This window comes from Notamacropus eugenii, chromosome 1 (assembly GCF_028372415.1).
Source record: "Notamacropus eugenii isolate mMacEug1 chromosome 1, mMacEug1.pri_v2, whole genome shotgun sequence".
Taxonomy (NCBI): Eukaryota; Metazoa; Chordata; class Mammalia; order Diprotodontia; family Macropodidae; genus Notamacropus; species Notamacropus eugenii.
This window is the reverse complement of record NC_092872.1, coordinates 547246681-547264032: the sequence shown is the minus strand read 5'-3', so window position 1 is coordinate 547264032 and position 17352 is coordinate 547246681.

The following is a 17352-nucleotide window of genomic DNA, read 5'->3' as shown; positions in this document are numbered from 1 at the left end:
CCTGTCATAGTTTATGGATGCAACAATAGAGGTAGCTTTGCTCAATGAGTATGTTAAGATAATATACTTCATAGATGTAACAACAAAGGTAACTGCTCAATGGTTATGATTATTAATTTTAAGTGACATATGTAACATTATATAACCTTACCACTTTTTTGCTGCCATCATGTAGAATATATACGGCAAAGTCCAAACGGAAAAATATATTCCCTAAAGATTTTGAGGTCATCCTGAAGCCCCTGCTTGTGCAGGACATTGTACTGATTGGGTCAAGTGTGGGAACATTTCAGAGCCTCCTTGAAGAGACTCATGACCAATAAAATGAGACCAGATTAACAAGCTAAATAAAAAAAAAACAACACCACAAATGAATGAGTTATGTCTATTTTCCAGACTATGATATGCAGTTGAATAGGCAGCCCGCAGCTCTATTCTATTACTACATATATCAATGAAAAACATTGCAGATAGATGCAGATTAGACCCACAGTTTGGTCAGAAGAACATAGCAGTTTGGATTACATTTAAGAAACTGTAAAGTTTGCTTTAAAAAACTCTTAGCTTTTCTCTGAAACAAAAACCCACCTTTTTACCACCAATATCCTTCCAGTGATAGTATATTACTATAAACTATGAAATACCATATTGTACGGTATACTCAAAATTGTAGATTGCCAAAAGGACAATGGAAAGACATATGATAGACATAAATAGAATACAGCATATTAGTAATGATGAGTTGTATTTACGAAGTAGCATAAAAGATTTTTTAATATTTGTTTTAGGATTAGATTTGTGATTTTATCATGGGTAATTCTTGTGTGGAAACTCATAGTCTTAGAGAGTTTCCATGCTGGGAGACTGAGATATTTCTTTCTAACATCAAATAGTGGTAGGACTCAAATCCAGGTCTTCCTTCCATCAAGGCAGTCCCTCTCTCCATTATTCCATGCTGCCCATCTGTAGAAAAGATGTCATCAAGGACATAGATGACTATGAGGTAAAGAGGTGGGTAGGTCCTATAACAAGAGTTAGAAATAATAGACAGGGTGCCCAAGTGTTGTGCTGGAACCAAAATGATAAAAGGACTAGAGGAAGACTCCTTGCTCCCCTGCTAGCCTTTTTCTTTATTCTGTAGTAGCCCCTCCTGGACACAGAACACAGCAGCTTCCTGTGTCTGGATGTTTCTTTGAGGGAAAGGAGAAGCAACTTGACTTCCCTGATGCCTGAGGCATAAAAGATTTAGCCAAATGGGAACTGCCATTGGAGATTCTATCAGAGTTGCTACTGACTGCCAGGAATGCCTTCCTGACTTCCTGACCTACCATGACTGTGGAGGCATAAGGCAGTTGTATTTTATATCCCTTCAACTTTTGAAGATATATTCTTTTCTTTTCTTGTTATTAGTAAAGTTGATTTTATTGTGTGGTCCAGTAGTGCCTCGTTGCCTCTTAACCACTGAGCCAGAATCACTGATCTGACCTAGATTAGGCCTGGCTCATAATGCTATCCAGATATTCTCCTACCATTTGGTTTTTGTCCATGGTCTTTCATAGATCCTCTCCAGAGTATCCACTCAAAGTGCTGGTGGTTTTCCTTTAGATCAGAGATTCTTAACATGGCATTCTGTGGTAGATTTCAGGGTGTCTGTTACCTTGGATGTAAAAAAAATTACATCTTCATTTTCACAAACCTCTAACTGGAAACTGAACATTTCACTCAGTAATGATGGTAGACAACAAAGCATTATTCTGAAAAAGGAGGCGCATAGGCTTTACCAGAATGACAAAAGGGTCCACAACACAAGAACTGCTGGTCTAGATCTTGTTATATTTTGAGGGTACCAAGCATTTTCTGTCTATTATCCTTCCCTCATGACACATAACTGGCCCATCTCCATTTTCTAATCATGATATTCACTGATATTCACTTACACTGTTTATTGGACATAGGTCATTGTCGAAATATGCTGTAGCTTACTTGTGACCCCTTTGTGTCGCTTAATTGTCCATTAGGGTGCCATAACTTGAATTTCTTGAAGACTATGATGTGTCAAGATTTGCAACCAAGGGACCTGGCTGGGAGAAGATTTATGCTGAACAGATAGATCTTTGCACTAGGGGATAGTTTGGGATTATTAAAATCACTGAGAAATTTCCCAAATGCAACCTACCCAACTCTCTTCTTCCTATCAGATTCTAGACCTGACTCATTGTCCATCTGCAATATCTACTTTGACAGCAAAGTGGTGTAGTGAACAGTACCAGGCTTGGAGTCAGGAAGATATCTTTCTGAGTTTGTCTGCCTCAGACACCTACTTGATGTGTGACTCTGGGCAAATCACTTAACTCTGTTTGTCTCATTTTTCTCATCTATAAAATAAACTGGAGAAGGAAATGACAAACCACTCCAGTATCTTTGCAAGAAAACCCCAGATGGGATCACAAAGAGTCAGAGAGGACTGATAAATGAAATGTTAGCACTGTGCTAAGGATCTTACAAATATAATAAACCCTTTTTATTCTCACAACAACCTTGCATGGTAGGTGCTGTTTTTATTCCCATTTTACAGTTGAGGAAACTCAATTGTAGATCAAGTTTATATTAGAATAAGTCTAGGTTAGGCCCAGGCCTAATCTAGGGCAGACCAGAGATTAAGTGACTTGACCAGGGTCACATAGTTAATAAGTGTCTCAGGCTGGATTTGAGCTCGGTTTTTCCTGACTCTGAGCCCAGCACTCTATCCACTGCACCACCTACTTGCTTCAGGGACCCTAAATGACTTTAAAAGTCATCTAATAGAACCTCTTCATTTTATAGAGGGGGAAATTGAGGCCCATATAGGTCAGATGACTTGCCTAAAATCCCAAGGTGACTGAGGCAGGATTTGAACTCAGGTCCTTTGACTTCAAATCCAGCACTAATTTTTCTACACTACATGACCTCCCATTAATTATGTTATTACTTTAGGACTCACAGACCACCTTCCTCACAATCACTCTTTGAAATAAGGAGTACAAGTATTATTCCCATTTTACAGAAGATAAAAATGGGTCTCAGAGAAGCAGAGTGATTTGTCTAAAGTCTTCTAGGAATATATAGTCCTAATCTCTCTCCTGAACTCCAGTCCCACATTTGGAAATTTCTGCCTAGATTCTATAAGCATCTCAAATTTAATATATTCATACACTGAATTCATTTATCATTTCCCTCTCAATACTGACCCCCTTCTAGAATTTCCATTTTGCATTTCTATTGAGAATACCAAAACCTTTCCAGTTATTCAGGCTCATGTTCTTAACCACCCTTGACTCAGTCAAGACCCCTCATTCTCCCTTACCTTCCATATCCAATCAGTTGTCAAGTTTTGTTAATTCTCTCTTCTCAGCATCGCTTGCATCTGCCCTCTTCACTACACTTATACAACCGTCCTCCTCACTTCTCACTTGAACTACTTCAATGGCCTCCTAATTCACCTTCCTCCTCCCATTCTTGTCTCATCTGCAATCCATACCCCTCCACATCTGCCAAAATAACCTTCCTAAGATCCTAGATCTGATTAGGTTTCTCTCTTTCTCTGTCTTTGACTCTCTTGGTCTCTATCTTTCAATCTCTGCCTCTCTCCTTCCTTCTCAAAAATCTTCAATGGCTCCCCAGTGCTCTTAGATAAACTAAAAATTCCTCTTCTTGGATTTTAATGTCCTCCATAGTCTGACTCCTACATACCTTTCCAGGCTGACCTTTTAGAAATCTACATTTCACTGTAAACCACTAAAGCTATGTTATTCCTGAACTCAACATTCCCATTCCACATTTTCACAAACCATCATCTGTGCCTAGAATATACATCTTTCTCACTCATACTTCTCAAAACCTTTGTCTTTCTTTGAAAATCAGTTCAGATTCTACATCCTCCTTCATGATACATCCTGAAGCCTTTCTGGATACTCCATTTTGTTAATGATTTCTCCCTCTTCAATTGACCTAATATCATGCTTATCTGTCTGTATACTTCTAAATTCTTCAAGAGCAGGAACTTTAGCTTTTGTCTTTGTCTCTCTGATGCCTAATGCAGGGCCTGGAGCTTAGCACTCCCTTTAAAAGCACTTGTTGAATGGAATAGAAAGCCTAATTAAAATGACAACTCCTCAATGAAGACTTCCCTGATTCCCCTGTTAGTAACGACTTTCTTTTGGCTCTTACATAGTACTCCATTTTGTATTTCTCTAGTGTCTTTTTCTGTTGAGGGTACTACCATCCTTCCAGTCATCCAGGTTCACAACCTGGATGGTCTGTTTTACTTCTCACTTTCCCTAGATATAAATTTATTTTTCAATGCGTTGACTTCAAAATGTCTGCAGAGCATCCAGTTCAAGATTCCCAATTGGTAGCTGGAGATGTGAGACTAGAAGTCAGCAGAGAGGCTTGGGTTGGATACAAATTTAAGAATAATCAGCAAAGAGATAATAATTGATCCATGAGATCTGATAAGATCACCAATTGAAATTGTACAGAAGGAGAAGAGAAGAGAGTCCAGGATCAAAATCTGAAGAACAGCTACAGTTAGAGGGCACGATTTGGATAAGGATCCAGCAAAGGAGACTGAGAAGTGGTCAGATAGGTAGGAGGAGAACCAAGAAAAAGTAATGTCATAAAAACCTAGAGAAAAGAGAATATTGAGGAAAACAGTGTCAAAGTCTGCAGAGAGGTCAAGAAGGAGGAAGACTGAGAATAGGTCATTATATTTGGCAATTAGGAGATCATTGGTAGCTTTGCAGAGAGCAGTTTCAACTGAATGAGGAGATCAAAAGCCAGACTAAGAAGAGAGAGGAAAAGAAATGGAAGCATCAGTCTTCATGGGAAAAGAGCATCTTCTTATCCAGGAGTTCCTCATTCCAAGGAAATTGTTGATCCAGTTATTATTCTCTGTCCTTAGCATTTAGTATAGTTTCCAGCACATATTAAATCCAGTGCTGATTGTGTAATATTGTGTATTATAATTGTATCCCCCAGCAAGACTGTAAGTTACATGTGAGTAAGGGTCATATCTTTCATGAACTTTATGCTACTTCAACTCCTAGCGCAATGATTTGATTATAACAAGAAACTAATAAATATTTTTCATTTGAATTTGATTTATTAATTCATTTGTTTCTCTTTAAAAAAAGATACAAAACTAATGAATAAAGCTATCCCCCTTTGCCCCCCAATAGGTTTATTCAATCTAACACATGAGCCTCACCTGTCGGGGTTTTCTAGTCATGCATGTCTTCAGTGAAATCCTTTACATATTTTTTATATATGTCATCTTAAGTAAGAGTCAGTAGCCTGCTTGAGCCCAGTTCCTGTACCCCTTTCAATTACCAGCAGCTTTGCTTCTTCTGAAATCATGTCTCTCCATGATTCATGGCTATGTGATAGCTTTAGGGGAATGTTGAGGTTGAAAAGATGCACTGGATTTGCTTATGTCTATATACAGACAGGAATTAATTAAAGAAAGGAATTAACTCCAATTTTTACTCTCCATTAGTGTTAAGATGGTGCTCACCTTTTGTATTTCCAAAGTGTGGAATGCCCATTTTCTTTGTGAGCTGGGAGGAATCTTGAGAATTCTCCTACCTAGTTCATCTGTTACTACCTTTCATTGCCAACCAGATGGCCTGACCTTCATTTCCTTTATCAACACAACCAAAGCAATAACTCCAACTTCTGTGGTACTCAGAGGTTAACAAAAGACTTTCTCCTGAATTACCTTGTGGTAGATCTAGAAAACATTGCTGTGCTAAAGGGAAATGGAGGTTTAGAGAGATAAAATGACTCGATCTGGACAATACAGCTACTAGTAAGTCTTGGAGCTGGGAAATGAAACTAGATCCTCACATGCTCAACTCAGGGCTATTTTTATCACAGCTTCAGCACCATCCACGTCACTATCACAGAGCCATAGAAGCATAGATTCAGAGCAGGAAGGAACCTTGAAATTCATCTACTCTATCTCCCTTATTTTACAGATGAGGAAATTAAGTTGAGAGGTAAAGTAATTTGCCCAAGGTTACAGGTGATAAGTATCAGGTCCTCTAACTCCTAAATGAGCTCCTTTCCCCCACTACTGCACCAATTTGCTTGCCATGAATTGCGAACTCTTAGCAACCAAAGAAAAGATTGTCCCAAATAACATAATAAGAAAAATGCAAATCAAAACAACTCTGAGGTTTCACCTTAAACCCATTAAATTAGCAGCAATGACAAAAGATGGAAATATGGGGGTTAAGAGAAGACAGGCACGCTAATACATTGTTAGTGAGGTTGTGAATCGGTCCAACTATTCTGAAAAGGAATTTGGAATTCTGCTAAAAAATATAGGTGACTAAAATGTCCATACCCTTTGACTCAGAGATCTTGCAAGTAAGAATATATATCAAAGAGGTTGAGGTTCCATAAATACCAAAATATTTATTGCAGTACTATTTGTGTTAGCGAAGAACTGGAAACAAAATAGGCACCCATCAATTGGTTTTTTAAAAATTGTGGTACATGAATATAATAGAATATGACTGCACCATAAAAAATGAATATGACATATCCAGAGTCATATGAATTAATGTAGAGTGAAGTAAATAGAACCAAGATAGCAATTTATCTATATCTATATATCTATATCTGCATCTGTATCTATATCATCTATATCTGTATCTATATTCAATGACTACAAAACAAAACTGAATGTTGCATAATTATAATGACCAAGTTTATTTCCAGACAAAAGTTAAGAAAATGTGCTCCCCTCCCCATTACTTTCATTGCCTGAGTGTGGATTACTACATAAACTGTCAAATGAAGTAAGCATGTGACTGATTGGTTTTACTGATCTGTTTTCTTTTTCAGTTTTTGGTACAAGGGAGGGTTTACTGGGTAGTGGAGGGGAAGGATATAATTAGTAAAGAGTGTGATATAAAAACAAAAGGCATCAATTTTTAAAAAAAATTAATGAATCATTCATCTAGAAATAGCAATGAATTTCCATTTTAATGAAACAATGTGACAGAGACCTATGATTTCATCTGTGTGTAATCCACCCTTGCAAACTGGGTCCCAAATATAATTTACAATCTTAGGTGCCTGAAGTTCAGAAAGAACCAGTAAGTGTTAGGGAGATTTTGAACTCAGGTCTGCTTGACTTCAAATCTAGCATTCTATCCATCATACCATATTACCTCAATGAAATACTAATAATACCATAAACTTCATACACTGGGAATATTTGTACAGAGCAAAGAATCAACATTTTATATTTATCTGAAATTTAGAATAGATTCTATTCTGCAAACGTGCTTTCCTTTCCCCCAAGTACCCTGAAAAGCTTATGATCACATTCAAATCATGGTACATTGTCTCCCAGATTTCTAAGTGGTTTAATAATAGAATTGCTTCATTAACTCTGTTAAGTGGGGAGTGGGGAGTGCGGGAGAAGGGAGGGGAAGGGAAGAAGACAATTACCAAAAAGTTACAAAAACAAAGAGCTGAAGACATGTAAATTCCTAGCTTTTTAAAAAGGTGAAAATCATCCTCCACATCACAATTTCCTGCCTTCCTGCACTTGCCTATTCCTTCCTCAAACTTTGTCCTCTCTCCTCAACGTTCCATTTCGACCCTCATCACTCCACTCCCCAAATCTCAATAGATGACTTCACCTCCTATGGGCAAAGACCAGCATGGTCCAGCATAGCTGTCTCGATTCTACCTCATCACACCTCAAAACTTCTCTGTAACTCTTGCCTCAGAAGAATCATTAATTCCCCTCCTTTTCAAGGTTAACCCTGGGACCTGTGCTCTGGGCACTACCCTCTCTTACACTCTCCCAGACCTTGTTCTATGGATTGTTTCCATTTTCTCTTGTATCTTCAATGAAGCAAGATACATTGGTTCTTTCCACTGGACTCATAATATGCTTGGATCACTTTATCCTTAAAAGATACATAAATAAATGGAAACCATTTCCTTTGTCTTTGTTATCTTCTCAACCTAATATTATCATAGCTCTTTTCTTCCTTTCACCTCCACATAGGAATTATTATTGCTCTCTTATTTATGACCATTTAAACCTCATAATTCCTCTAACCTCATTAATAATCTTCTAATCACCAAGTACAAGACTTCTTTATCATTTCTCATATTTCTTGACCCAAATGCAACATTGGGTACTACTGGCCACCTCTTTCTTGACTTTTCTGAAGTCAGTCTCCTCCCTTGACCTTGATTATCATTATCATGGTTCTCCTACCTCTCTGATCACTCCTTCTCTATCTTCTCTTTCTCCTCCCACTCCTTAAATGAGGAGACAACTAGTAGGTATTAACATACATTTGGGAACACCTCATTTAATGCTTGACTTTTTTTTTTTTTGATCGGTTGGTTAATTTTCCTAAACTTTTCTTCTTTTTTCCCCCTCTTTTTATTCTTTACTATGGGGATGAGAGGAATAGTGGATAGTGAGTTGGCCTTCAAGCCAGGAAGACATGGGTTTAAATCTTTAAATCTTACCTCTGACCCTTAGTAGCTGTATGATCCTGGGCAAATCACTTAAACTCCAAGTGCTGTAAGCAACTCTTTAAGACTCTTAAGTTTCTGAGAAGGGACCAATGAAATTACAGGTCCAATTCCTATCCCTGTCCCTATTTTGCTATAAAATATGGCATTCTGGGAAGGATTTAGGGGAGGGATACAGTGAGAATTTAGATGATATAAAAAGATCAATAAAAAAGTTATTTTGGAAAAAAATGTATATTGAACCTAGATTCATGAAAATAAATGTAGCCTGGCTTTAGAGAATGCTCTGATCACTAAAAATAGAAGCACTTATGTGGAAAAAGTCAGGGATCTGCTTTTGAGAAAAGACATTCTATATTACCCTACCATTTGGGTGGGAGTAACCTCTTTCCACTGACTGTGCAAAGAGAAAAAGCTGCATCTTTAAACCTATCAGACTAGGATGGTCTCATTCTCTTTTCTACAGGATCAGAGGGTGAAGGTCTCATTCACTCATAGTACAGGAGTCATAAACTAAGCTGGATGGGGAGAAGAGCTTCTTCCCCCACCTCCTCCTTTATGTCCTGTAGTCCCATAAAACAGGTTTGGAGCTTTGGTCTCTTTCCTTTGTCCTTTTCAGTTCTAGGTACAAGGGGTGGAGTCCCCAGACTCTTGAGTCATTGGGACCTTGGAGACAGGATTCCAACCCGGAGGGGGAAACCCTGAGAAGTCAGGGAGTTAGCAGACATACGAGGTGGGGGTGGAGTTGAGTTGGAACCTGGTCAGTTCCAGGTTCCATAGTTGGAACCATGCTATACCTGAAGTGAGTTAAACTTGAACCTGCTACTCTTACCCTCCTCAGAGACTGAGAGGTTATAAGGGAGATTATGCCCACAAGGTGTTGGGGGAGAGAGATATATGGATCTTTGCTCTTGCTATACAATTGAAATAAACATTACTTTGAAAATGTTAATCTGATTATTAATTGGTTAAATGGAACTGAGGTGTTGGGGACCCCTTAAAATTAGGGGAATAATTGGAGGAGGCTTGAACCAATAGCAGAGATTAGATACTTCTCAACCCCTTAAGGTACTGGAGAACTCTGAGGCAGAGGTGAAATGTAACATACCTGGCCTTCAGGAAATGAAAACTGGAGTGGTTAGTATCACATCAATGACAATTGACTTTATGTAGTGCTTTAAGGTTTACAAAACCTATTAAATGCTTTAAAAAAAATTTAGTCCTACAATAATCCAGTGAGATAACGGCAATAGGCACTATCTCCATTTTACAAATGATGAACCATAGAAAGAGAGAAGTTAAGTGACATACCCAAGGTCATACAGTCACTGGCAGTTCCAGGACTTAAACCTAGGTCTCCACTCTTCAAGTCCAGCATTCTTTATACTGCAACAAGCTATCTGTTCATATATCCTTAGAGTCTGTAATCCCTGAGGTTTTATAAATAACCTCACTCCAAGACTGTCAACATAAATAATTTTCCTTCTTCATGGCTCTGTTGCCTAATCCCAGGCACATTGAAAATCAAGTGTCCATATGACTGTCTTTAATCCAAGTTTTCATCAACTGTGCTTTGCTATTCAAAGGGTATCTTTACGTTCCAGTCTTTTCCTTATGTTTTTCTGGGACATTTCAAATTTTCTCGTTGGTGCTAATCTCTTCACTGTCATAATGAGGCTTTCCAGATTCAGCTACAAAACTCTCCATTAGAATAAGATTAGACATTTGGGTTTTGGAGAATGTGTCAAAGAGATGTTTAAAACATCACAGACAGTCTGTAAACTAGAAAGACTGCTCATTCCTTAGCTGACTTTACTCAGAGCATTTGGGTGAGATGCTTTTCCATGATGACCTCGCTTACTTCCTTTTTGGGAAAGTAGTGCAAAAGGTCTGGGGAAAAATAATAGTTGGAATTGGACTGGAGTAAAGAGAAGGGGCGGGTAGTACAGAAGAAAGAAGAGAGGAGGACCAGGCCAACCACTCTGAAGCCTTTGTGGAAAAGAAAACAATCTACACTTTGAGTTTACCTAAGTCTGTCACAGACACCTTTATTATTTTAAAAGCAATGCTTGTAAGTGAGTTATAATTTGCTTGGAGTGAGATCTCTAGCCAACAGCTTCCCCCTGCCAAACAGAGAACTCTCTGTCTTAAGCAACTGGCAAAACACAATAATTGTGAAAGAGGTGGAAAAACTCCATGGAAAGAAAAGGACAATATCGTTTTGAATTATTTACCAAAGAGAGTAACGGTTACATAGACACACCTTTGGGGGAGATCTGATTTCCCAGAAAACTACCTCTCTTGATCTAGTCAATGGTTCTGCCTTCTTGGGGGGATTAAGAATACTTGCTTTCTTGATATCATCTATGATTCAAGGAAGACCCTCTCCTTAATTTTTGAAAAACCACAGAGGCCTCAGTTCTATAGGCTTACATAAAAAAGTCCCGGGGAAAGACAGCAAAGCAAACTCCTACTTTATGAGCCAACAGTATTAGGTCATAAGACCCAATTGGGTGGAAAGAGCATTGGTCTGAGAAATCAGAGTTCCTCTTTTCAAATCCCATTTTGGCTGCATATGAAATTTTGGTCAAATGGCATAACTTCTCTAGGCCTTAATTCCCTTCTCTTTAAAATGGGGGAAGGAATAATCAATGTTGGAGGAGTTGTGGAAAGACAAGCAATTTTTTAAGGAGTATGTATGTTTTTTTAAAAATATATTTTATTATTTCCCTAATTACATGTTAAAACAGTTCCTAAGGCATTTAAAAAAAGTTTTATGTTCTAAATTCTCTCCCTTCCTTTCTCCTTTCTTTGAGATGGTAAGCAATTTGATATAGTTTTTATATGTACAATCATATACAACATTTTTGTACAAAATGTCATTTTTTTATAAGAAAACTCCAAAAAAAAAAAGAGTGAAAGAAAAAGAAAGAGAAAGAAAAATAGCATACATCAGACAGTATCAGTTCTTTTTCTGGGGGAGGATAATATGCTTCATCATTATTCCTTTGAGATTGGCTTGGATTATTTTATTGCTGAGAATAGCTAAGTCATTCACAGTTCTTCGTCATACAATATTGCTGTTACTGTGGACAGTGTTCTGGTTCTGCTCACTTCACTTTGCATCAGTTCATGTAAGTAGGAAAGAAGCATTTTAATACACTGTTCTGGAGCTGTGAGTTGGTTCAACCAGTTCATAAAGATTTTTGAAATTATGCTTAAAAAAGGACTAAAACATCCATACCCTTTCTCCAGACAAGGATCTTAAATTCCTTCAAGGCTCCCTCATAGAGCATGGCCTCTGAAGTATAGTAATTTGCTATTGATATGGTAGTTTTCTCAGGAAAAAAGGTGTATTTCAGCCAAGACCACTTTCTGAACAGTGGCAGGCAGCCCAGTTCCCACATACCTACTCCAACAAAAACTTAAAATTACATCAAACTGAATAATAATCAAGAAGCCTAATTAAGAATTACAGTAAATGACTTCTTTCACCCTAGAACTGCACAAAAAGTCAGCCGGAGGTCCATGGACAAGAGGAAAGGGGGCCATGAGAAAAGCCAGCCCCAGGGTAGATAAAAAATAAACAGAAGACTTCTAGCCTACAAAAGACTAGTCAGAGACACTTATAGCCTGCAAGGCAGTGAAACCAGAAGGCTCCCCTAAGAAAACATCACTGCAATCAGAAACCCACAGCAACAAACTTGGAAGAGACCAGGAGCCTCAGCAACCAGTCTAGGTATGACAGTATTCAGATTGGGTTATCCCAGGTCCAGAGACTCCAATGAGCCTAGCGCTCTGTTCTAAGATGCCATATGGGGCCTTGAAGATCCAGTTTTCTGAACCTCAAAGTTCCAAAGCATCTTAGCCCTAGAAGGTAGAGGTTGGCACAGTAATTCAGGTAACCCAGTTTGAGATCAAACAGCATTAAGCAACCCACCCAAAAGCACAATAGCATATAGGATCTGGTCCTGGCCCAAAGCTCCAGGTCAAAAACTGAGGTTGAAGTGATAAGTAAATACAAGAAGCTATATACACTACAAAAATTACAATAGATCCAGAGATACTGAAAATTTCAAACTTTTCAAGAAGGAAAATGTAACTTTGTAACAATTGCAAGCAAAGAGTCAAAGGAAAGGTAGTTTTTCTACAAGGTCTATAAGAATTCCTAGAAGAAATTAAGCCAATGATAAAAACAAAATAGGTGTCTCGGAAGAAAGAATTGCAAGCCAAATAAATAGCATTTGGTAAACACCGCCCAACTTAAAGATTCCAAGAAAATAAGAATAGATCAAACAGAAATCAATAGCTCCATGAGATAGCAAGAAATAATAAAACAAAACCCAGGACTGAAAAAAATAGAAGAAAATGTAAGGTATCTGAGATTAAAAAAAAAAACCTAGAAAATAGTTCAAGTAGAGATAGTTTAATGTTGGGATTGGAAGCTCAATTCCGTGTGGACGGTCTCAGGCGGGTAAAAGTGGGACTTCTAAATCTTAGAGTCTTACGAGGCCCTCCATGAACAGCGGGGGTTCGAGAAGGTCAGACTGAGCTAGCTTGGCTAGCTCGGGTATTTCCGCCTCTCCCCCGGAGATACCTGATGGGTGGAGTCTCCCTGCCCTCGAGGTCGTCCCGGATTGGAGCACACCTAGTTACCTAACAGCACGGTATTGAGATGCAAACTGTGTGGCTGAAGATTAAGTAGGATTGAGGAAGCCAGAAAGCTCTCTCTTAGCAGTGTGGAGCCAAGAGGACAGTAGGGCTCCGCTTCTTTTCTTTCCTCTCTCCCCTCCCCCTCTCTCCCCGCTTGTACTTCTACTTCCAATCCCTTAAGCTTAGCCTCCTTAGGAAATCTCCCCCTCTTCCTCCTAAGGAAGACCACCCTGCATTTGTAACCCGGACCCTGAAATAAAGCTCAACCCCTGTTCGACTCTGGAACGTCCTTTCTCTCATACGTTTATCCGGTTTGGCCAACCGAAGACCTCGGAGGTGAGGTAAGAAAGACTTGGGTAGCCCAATACAGGCCTCTAGGCTTGGCAGTTTAAGAATCACCAGATTCTCTAAAAAACTATGATTAAAAAAAAGCCTGCACACAGTATTTCAAGAAATCATAACATTTCTATTAGATAGGTCTACTAAAATAAGAAGAAAAAGTGAAATAGTAAGAACCCATCAATCACCACCAGAAAGAAATCCCAAAAGGAAAAGTCTCAGCTTTCATGTCAAAGACAAAATATTCCAAAGAGCTAGAAGTAAATAGTTCAAGTACCAATCAGAATTAAATAAAAGTTCACATTCCTACTACAAATGAGAGGAGATCTTGAAATACCACTGCCAAATGAAAGGCAAAAGATACAGGTTTACAACCAAAAATAACTTATTTTGAAAAGCTGAGCATAATCCTCCAAGAGAAAGAGGATCATTAATTTTTTTTTTAAGTGCAGAGAGAGTAGCAGTGGCAAAAGTTCAAAAGTTTTAAAGTAACAGCCATAATGTATTATATATTTATTTTATTATATTCTTTAAAAAATAAGGAGTACAGAACAGAGAATCACAATTTCACATAATACGCTCTTTTTGTGTGGCACTGCATATTTAGAAATGCTGATCTTCTTAGTGTTTGTTAAACTCAGAATGTAAAAGAGAAAAGTGTTATGAATTATGGCTATTTTTCTTAGAAAAACTTCAAGAATTATCATGGCAGGGGATCTGGTTTCCTGGCTGATACCTGTGGGATTTCTGAGGCAGTTTTGGCACAATATAGTTGCCAAGAGACCTGTGAGTTTGGTCACCTTGGCAACTACAGCCTTATCTCTTGGATTTTCCTGATTTCTCCTTTTTACTTTCTCCTAAAAGAACTACAATATTGGACTATTTGGTTATTGGTTGTCTTTATCTTTGTCTCTCTCTGACAAGTTGAGACATAACAGTGCCCAAAGCATGTGTTGTTTGTATTGGGGGGTGGTGGTAAAGGACCTCTAAGGAATCCTGGGCTAGAAGAATAGTTAGGTACCTGTTTTTGCAGACATTTGAAAGCATAGAGATCCTTTGGTAAATCTGTCCCAACCAATGCTCTGGGGGCCATGCTTTAAAACTTTTTTTTAATGTCTAAACATTTTTTTTATTATTAATTTATTTAACTTTTAACACACATTTTCACAAAAATTTGGGTTCCAAATTTTCTCCCCATTTCTCCCCTCCCCCACCCCAAAACACCAAGCATTCTAATTGCCCCTATCACCGATCTGCCCTCTCTTCTAACATCCCTCCCTTCCCTTGTCCCCATCTTCTCTTTTGTCCTGTAGGGCCAGATAACTTTCTATACCCCATTACCTGTATTTCTTATTTCCTAGTAGCAAGAACAGTACTTGACAGTTGTTCCTAATACTTTGAGTTCCAACTTCTCTTCATCCCTCCCTCCCCACCCATTATCTTTGGGAAGCAAGCAATTCAATATAGGCCATATCTGTGTAGTTTTGCAAATGACTTCCATAGTAGTCATGTTGTGTAAGACTAAGTATATTTCCCTCCATCCTATCCTGCCCCCCGTTGCTTCTTTTCTCTCTTTGGATCCTGTCCCTCCCCAAGAGTGTTGACTTCAAATTGCTCCCTCCTCCCATTGCCCTCCCTTTCCTCATCCCCCCCAACCCTCCTATCCCCTTCTCCCCCACTTTCCTGTATTGTAAGATAGGTTTTCATACCAAAATGATTGTGCATTTTATTCCTTCCATTAGTTGAATGTGATGAGGGTAAGCTTCATGTTTTTCTCTCACCTCCCCTCTTTTCCCCTCCACTAAAAAGTCTTTTGCTTGCCTCTTTTATGAGAGAGAATTTGCCGCATTCCATTTCTCCCTTTCTCCTCCCAATATATCTCTCTCACTGCTTAATTTCATTTTTTTAAGATATGATCCCATCCTATTCAACTCACTGTGTGTGTGTGTGTGTGTGTGTGTGTGTGTAATCCCACCAACTACCCAGATACTGAAAAGTTTCAAGAGTTACAAATATTGTCTTTCCATGGAGGAATGTAAACAGTTCACCTTTAGTAAGTCCCTTATGACTTCTCTTTGCTGTTTACCTTTTCATGCTTCTCTTCATTCTTGTGTTTGAAAGTCAAATTTTCTTTTCAGCTCTGATCTTTTCATCAAGAATGCTTGAAAAGTCCTTGATTTCGTTGAAAGACCATTTTTTCCCCTGAAGTATTATACTCAGTTTTGCTGGGTAGGTGATTCTTGGTCCTAGTCCCAGGTCCCCTGACCTCTGGAACACCACATTCCATGCCCTTCCATCCCTCAATGTAGAAGCTGCTAGATGCCGTGTCATCCCGATTGTACCTCCACAACACTTGAATTGTTTCTTTCCAGCTGCCTGCAACACCTTCTCCTTGACCTGGGAACTCTGGAAACTGGCCACAATGTTCCTAGGAGTTTCTTTTTCTGGATCTCCCTCCAGTGATGATCGGAGGATTCCCTCAACATTCACCTTGCCCTCTAGTTCCAGAACACCAGGGCAGCCCTCCCTGTCAATTCCATGAAAGATGATGTCTAGGCTCCTCCCTTGATTATGGCTTTCAGGTAGTCCCACAATTTTTAAATTGTCTCTCCTGGATCTATTCTCCAGGCCAGCTGCCCTTCCAATGAGATACCTCACATCATCTTCCATTTTTTCATTCTTTTGGTTTTGTTTTGTGATTTCTTGGTTTCTCATAAAGTCATTAGTTTCCATCTGTTCCATTCTAATTTTGAAAGAACTATTTTCTTCAGTGAGCTTTTGAACCTCCTTTTCCATTTGGCTAATTCTGCTTTTTAAAGCATTCTTCTCCTCATTGCCTTTTTGAACCTCTTTTGCCAATTGAGTTAGCCTATTTTTCAAGGTGTTATTTTCTTCAGCATTTTTTTGGGTCTCCTTTAGCAAGGTGTTGACCTGCTTTTCATGCTTTTCTTTCATCTCTCTCATTTCTCTTCCCAGTTTTTCCTCCACCTCTCTAACTTGATTTTCAAAATCCTTTTTGAGCTCTTCCATGGCCTGAGCCCACTGAGTGTTTATTTGGGGTGTTTGGGATACAGAAGCCTTGACTTCTGTGTCTTTCCCTGATGGTAAGCATTGTTCTTCCTCATCAGAAAGGATGGGAGGAGATATCTGTTCACCAAGAAAGTAACCTTCTATGGTCTTACTTTTTTTTCCCCTTTTTTTTGGCATTTTCCCAACCAGTTACTTGACTTTTGGGTCCTTTTTCAAGAGTAGGGTGTACTCTGGGAATCTGTGAGATCTCAGTTCCTCCAAGGTGGCACAATCAAGAGTGTACTGGTCTGGATGCAGAGAGGGATTTTTGTGCCCAGAATCTTAGCAGATACCTCTCCACAGCCACTTGGCCTCCAGTTCCCAAGTCAGCACTGGGGGCTGATTTTCAGATAAGCTGGATGGGCAGGGCCACCATTCAGTGTGAGACAAAGACCAGCTCAGGCAGGTCCTCCACCCAAGGCTGAGGTAGGACTCAGCTCTTCAATGCCCCCAGGGGTTTTTACGTTCCAAAAATGGAGCTTCCATATGGGCTGCTGTGCAGGCTCTGTGGCTGCTGCCTGCTGCTGGAGCTATGGGAAGGCACTTCTCCCTTCCTGGCCTGCTGATAAAACCCTGTCACTAACCTTTGGCGCCTGTGGGCCAAGGGATCTGAGGACCTGCTACTGCGACTGGAGATTCTGCCCCTGAGGTATCCTCCTCCCAGAGTCTCGTTGCACTGTGCTGCTGCTTGGCCAAGGCTGGGCTTGGATCCATACTCAGCTCCATGTCAAGTGCAACCAA